Raw genomic sequence first — 5,958 nt, 5'->3', positions numbered from 1 at the left:
GTCAATTCAACAAAAACAAGCGTCAGTCGCTGAGCATGTTACAATAATACTCTCTTTATAAATGCGTGCATGCACATGAACAGCCGGGCTACATACACGTCTGTCATGTGATTAATTCGTGCCCACACGTAACATGTATTAACAACCAAGATATTCTAAAGCTGTACTTCAAATGCACGGAAGATACTTCTGCAAAACATTAACCCACCGCGACTAGATGAATTACTTCCGTATGATCAATGTTTCGGTATTGTGTATTTCCTGTGAAATGTTTAGAAAAGTTTTTCACGAGACATTAATCACCACGCGTCTTTATTTAGTATATAAGTGATATAAAATAATATCTTGAAACAGTCGTGAACTGAAGTGTTTAGTATAATTTATAGTTGTTAATAATACATGTAATCAGTGACACATAACGACATGGCAATGTGAAGTTAATGTGTTAGCTTGATCTGAAATTAACCGAATTTCAATTCAAATCTTTACCGATAATCAGATTATGTATTTAAATGACGAGGTCTATCACAGATACCAGTTACATTGTATCTTATTGAGGTAATTGATATAAAGCTTGCTAGCACTCTAGTAACAAGGCACTGGCAAGAGATACATATCCATGCAGGACAACGTGGTGAGCGATCTTTTTTCTTGGATGTTTGGGGGAGGGGGGGATTTATAATAACACAAAGAAAGGACTTAAGGTTCCTAAATCACCTTTAATGACTTAGTTCACCGTGAGCTAGGTTGATTATCATTAGGTGTTTAGAGAAAAATTAGAGTGTTAAGATACAATTTAAAGTTGAAAAGCTCCGATAATTTGATATCAAAAATATGTTATGATGAATATGTGAAGGAGAATTACGTGTGGATAAGAAACATTCAGAATTATCAACTTTAAGTCTTCATTTTATGTATACCATTTTGTTTGTAACATTGAAGAGCATAGGCTGACTGATGTTCCAAACAAAACATCAAGTAAAACAAAGTATCAGGCTTGCCTAAAAGTCATCTACATTATGTATAGTAGATAACTATTGTTATAAAGGTATACCTAGAGACAAAAAAAGAAAATACAAACATGTCAACATAAATATAGTTCAAATTAAAATTTAATCAAACTAGAGCAAAATATGTGCACAAATGAAAATATTACTCGCAGAATCCTGAAATAGTCCAAGGAGTATAAGACCAGGCGTTCCAGACGAAGCAGCGTTTTCTGTTTCATCGTCGACACCCGACATGTTCACCTTTGTCAATCCAAGTAAGTAACGTCACGCTCTCAGATGAGAACAAGGTATACAACAATAAACCAACAAGCAAAATAAACTAGATATGTTGACATCATCTCAACAATCAAATGTAGAGTTTGAAATCATACGAAGAATTGGTAATACATGTTATCTGGAGAGACACAGGAGACGAGTTTCATTTGATTTCGATATGTATATTACACATCGACTTGAAATTGAGATTTATAAAGCAAAATCATTTCAAAAGACTGTCAGTTTTTCGTTTTACTGATACATCTATTCAGTGTAAACAATGCTATCAGGTTTAGGTAAATATTTATATTTAGAAACTAACAAACGTAAATGATTTTGTACAATGCTTGTATGGTAAGTGTATAAGCGTAAAATGCAATGTTCAGTCATCTTTTTATAGGTCATGGCCAACAAGATGGATGTCAAGGTTAAGGTGATATATATGTATATATACACATAATATGGTTTTCTGGTATGTTTTAGACATAATTATGCTTTTGTATTAACCTGTTACATTATGTATGGATATCCAAACAACATTATTACTGTACATTTGTGCGTTACTCTTCTGTCCATCTTGTGTATGTTTTATATATTCAATAATACCTATAGTCCTGTTATTGCTAATCAGAGTACAGGTCTTAAGTATATTTTATTGTGGGAAAAACAATAAAGAAAGTAATATGAAACAAATTGCTGTTCACAAATTTAAAAAATATTCTAAATTTCGATCATGAAGCTGGTATTCCCAAAATTAATAGTAGAGGAATAGAAGGCAAATTTCAAAAAAATGAAAGGATCACCAGCACATAAATTTAACTGTTTTTCTTACAATATGTATACTCCGTAAGCAAGCTGACAAGTATGTCAATATACACCTATCCCAGATCAGTTTTATTTATGTTCTTTCAATACGTTTCTCAAGTGGACATCGTATTACTGGCGACATATAATCTTCATATGTTGAACTATGAAATATATAATTTACAAAAATATTGATATATGGCAATGGTCAATTTTTTTAGATAGAAAAGTCGTAGCAAAGAGGCTCACAAGTAGTGACTCAGAATGTATGCTGAAGAATATTGTGTTCGGAAAGTATATTCTATCACTACCCTTTATTGAGGCGCATCTATAGTTTATTATTACTTTATACAGGTGCTGCTTTAAGTCCCCAAGGTTTACAGTAAGCTCATGCAAAATTTTCATTCATTCGAATAGTGGAACGGTTTAGAATATACACATGTACTTGACGTTGTTATGAAATTAAAATGAACAGTGGGGCTAGCGCACTTCCTCATCTAGATTTTGTCATTTCTTTAGATCTTTTCACTTTTCCTTTGGCCTCCCAGGTTTAAAATTTAGGCCCTTAGGATCACAGACGAACCATAGCCATATGCTGCAGTTTAATTCAATCTTTTGCTCTCCTGTATCTAACTTTAAATCTGATTTTTACATGTGTGTCTTTTGTATAATCTTCAATTAACAAGGAACATATATTTTATGACGATAATTTCAGAAAACTGTTAACCATTTTAAAGTTATTGATATTTTCATTAAAATGGATTTTATTAAGACATTTCCAGTATGCTTAGATAAATCTGGGTATCTGTGTTTAGGTACCAATATATCTCCAATTATCAAACTAGTCGTAAACGAACTAACGATGCCATCAAAGGTTTTAAGCAATTCACGGTGATATATCACTTTTCATTGACACTTACTCAATAAAATGACAAAATAAAATCCAAAGCTTTAAACCAATGCAGATATTAGTTGATTATACGCTACTATTCTCCGAGCTCCCATTCTGTAATGTCTCATTTGTTGTGTCTGCCACTCTGATTATGGTGAATAGTGTTGTTCTCAACACATCACTGTGTAACGTTTGTACATATTCATAAAAAAGATGTTTTTAATTCGGCGGCAAAATGGAAAGAGCGAGTTGAGAGAAAGTTGGCTTTAGAGCGTCATATTTGCCTTTAAAATACTTGAGAGTGTTGAAGTTGTTAAACTGTAGTTAAAATGACATCTTAAATTCACATTTCAACATCATGCTTATTCTAGAGCCGTTTGTTCCTCCGGTAATTTATGCCGAGCATGGAGTTAATATATACGAATATGCAAAATATATACGAAAGACGAATGGTACAAAAACAGTAAAAATCTCCTGTGATTCATAATCGCAAATTAAAATAATGGTTATGTCATTTCGACGTCGCATGAAAGATATCTTATGTCCTTCTGTATGTCTCATTCGGGTCGTACTAAAGTGTCATAAACATTGCGTGTAGTGTCAACTTTGGTTACATCTAAACCTTCATACGTACTCTCATGGTCTGATTTCGCTACAAAAGAAATGAAAACTGTAAATATATCATTATAAAGCGGAGAGATGTCATCCGTGAGTCCCTACCTGTATGGTACTAACGACATTTGCTGATTAAGAGAATCGTACACGTTTTTTAATAGATTGATAAGATGACAACAGGTGTAATTTTCAACAAAGGCTCGGTAAATTTGGAAATCAGTAGTTCGTAACGTGTTTCATACATACATATTCTGTTTTACACGAGATGGAATGAAAGTAAGCATATGTATATTACAAAATTAGAAAACATTAACAAGTCAAAATAACAATAAGTAATATTTGTATAAATTCTGAAATGGCGATATTCGGACTTTCCGAATCTCTTGATAAAGCACAATACCGATAACATCACTAGAAACAATGTAGGGGTGGGGCTTCAGCCAATCAGATTTCCGATAGGTGTTGCTACACGGGTGCCCATAACAAAAATTATGTAATAAATGGTAATACACTAATTACAGCGCATTTGTTTTAACTTGATGTTACTAATTGATAACAATTAATTAAAATCGATAACTTGAAATTATCTAGACTTTTATTTTGACAACAAACTATAAACATAACAAAAACTGAGCTTTCTATTATCAATTTCTATATATTATTCTGTATAAGATTTTCTTTTATACTTGGTGTACTAAAATATCCAAAATAAATAAGAAAATAGGAATATACTTATTAAGGCTAAAAATCAATGCTTATATACTTATATAAAGATACTTACAAAACGTTTGCAGTTCTTTGATAGCTTTCGGTGATCTTTGGCTCCTGGAACGCATTCTAAAAATAAGAAACAGTCCTTTTTATACTTGATATTTAAACAATGTCCATGTAATCTGTGTCCCCAGTGTCGTTCTGCTCCTCTGTTATATATACATAGAGTCATATATATATATATATATATAATCTTTATGTCCTCCTTTCTATGAAATTATAAACAGGTTAAGGTAGTGCAGTGCGGAATACTATAGAAGTGACATAGGATAGGCAATGCTAAGTAAAGATAGGAATGATTTAAAAATTCAATGCTTAATCAGTTCATCATTTGTTATTATATAATTTCATTCTCTTTCATGGAAATTTTCAGTATCACTGTCGCTATGCGTCCATTCAATATCTATTAAGTTCACAGTTACATTTGCCATGGTGTTTTCCGGAAGAAAGAGTACACCTGCATTCTTGTTAGAGTTGTAGTTCAGTCTCCATCTACATGAATAGTTGTACACAATATCTAGGAACCGTTGTAGCAATGTATTACTTCCAGTTAGACACAGGTATCATCCGCTAATAATATACAAGTTATATGTATGTTTCCAATCAGTATTCCCTGGGTCGAGTTGTCTTGTTCATACACAAGGCGGAGATGATTCTTCCTTGTTTGGATTTCGAAGGAAAGCCGTTCATCCAAACAAAACTAACCGTCTGACGATTATTTTCCCAATAAAATTTTGAAGCACCGACATTTCGGTTTTATGAACATAACAATTGATATCAATTCTGTCTTTGTTATTTCCTTTATACAGCGTAACAACGATTCCTAATTTGAAGTGCTCTTGACATACTTCATATTGTATTATACTGTTATATATTTTCACTAATAATTCCACGATAATGTTTGACACGAATTGAAGATGCTCAACAGTTATGCTGCCATAACCAGCCGCTTTACCATTCTTCGTTAAGTTAATCGAAAAACCGCACTTTTCAAAATATACACATGGCGTTGTTTTTGAATTATCAGATATTTTAAAATGCATTTAGTTATGGGGCTCATGCACATCTTCATCTAAATTTTGACCTTTCTTTCGATCATTTTGGATCATCCTCATTTGCCTTCTAGGCTTAAAATTCATACCCTTATCATCACTGACGAGTCCTAGAAGGATGAAACAGCTATATGATGATGTTTAATTGATTGTTTGACTCTAACGGAGAATACTTCAGAATTTGAAAAATATTACTGTGCCTTTCAGATATACAAATTTTAAATCTATCTTTCAGAATTGAGCTCTGTGGTCATCTTACCTGAAACAGTAGATTATAAAACCGACATTGCAGCCCGTGGAAACAGCAAGAAAGGTCCCTAGCAACGCGTAGCCAGTAAATACCTACAACAAAGAAGGGACATGAATTTAAACTCGTGATTTTTCAGTTTTGATATTCCACGCTTTTCTTTTTCAACACAAAACGGGGGAACATGTCAATATTGTTCTTGCTTACCTCAGTATCGTGTTGACTGTTTTCCTGACACGATGTTTTATCTTGTGCTGTGTAGAAGATTTAAAAAAGAAAAATACGTAATATCAGCATTCCTGACAGAAAATA

The 5,958-nt window shown here is 32.8% G+C and overlaps 1 long non-coding RNA gene across 1 annotated transcript; it reads right to left on the bottom strand.

Annotated features, from left to right (window-relative positions):
* Positions 1 to 3,423: 3,423 nt before the first annotated feature.
* Positions 3,424 to 5,743, bottom strand: LOC132564758 (uncharacterized). Its single transcript, XR_009554909.1, has 3 exons — positions 5,659 to 5,743; positions 4,358 to 4,413; positions 3,424 to 3,613 (listed from the first exon to the last, which is right to left on the bottom strand). It is a non-coding gene; the product is annotated as an uncharacterized LOC132564758 (long non-coding RNA).
* Between the last annotated feature and the right edge of the window lie 215 nt (positions 5,744 to 5,958).

The sequence above is a fragment of the Ylistrum balloti genome, unplaced genomic scaffold, assembly GCF_031769215.1.
Source record: "Ylistrum balloti isolate Yb309-2 unplaced genomic scaffold, AGI_CSIRO_Ybal_v1 Utg372738, whole genome shotgun sequence".
Classification (NCBI taxonomy): domain Eukaryota; kingdom Metazoa; phylum Mollusca; class Bivalvia; order Pectinida; family Pectinidae; genus Ylistrum; species Ylistrum balloti.
This window is presented reverse-complemented; position numbering and strand designations above follow the sequence as displayed.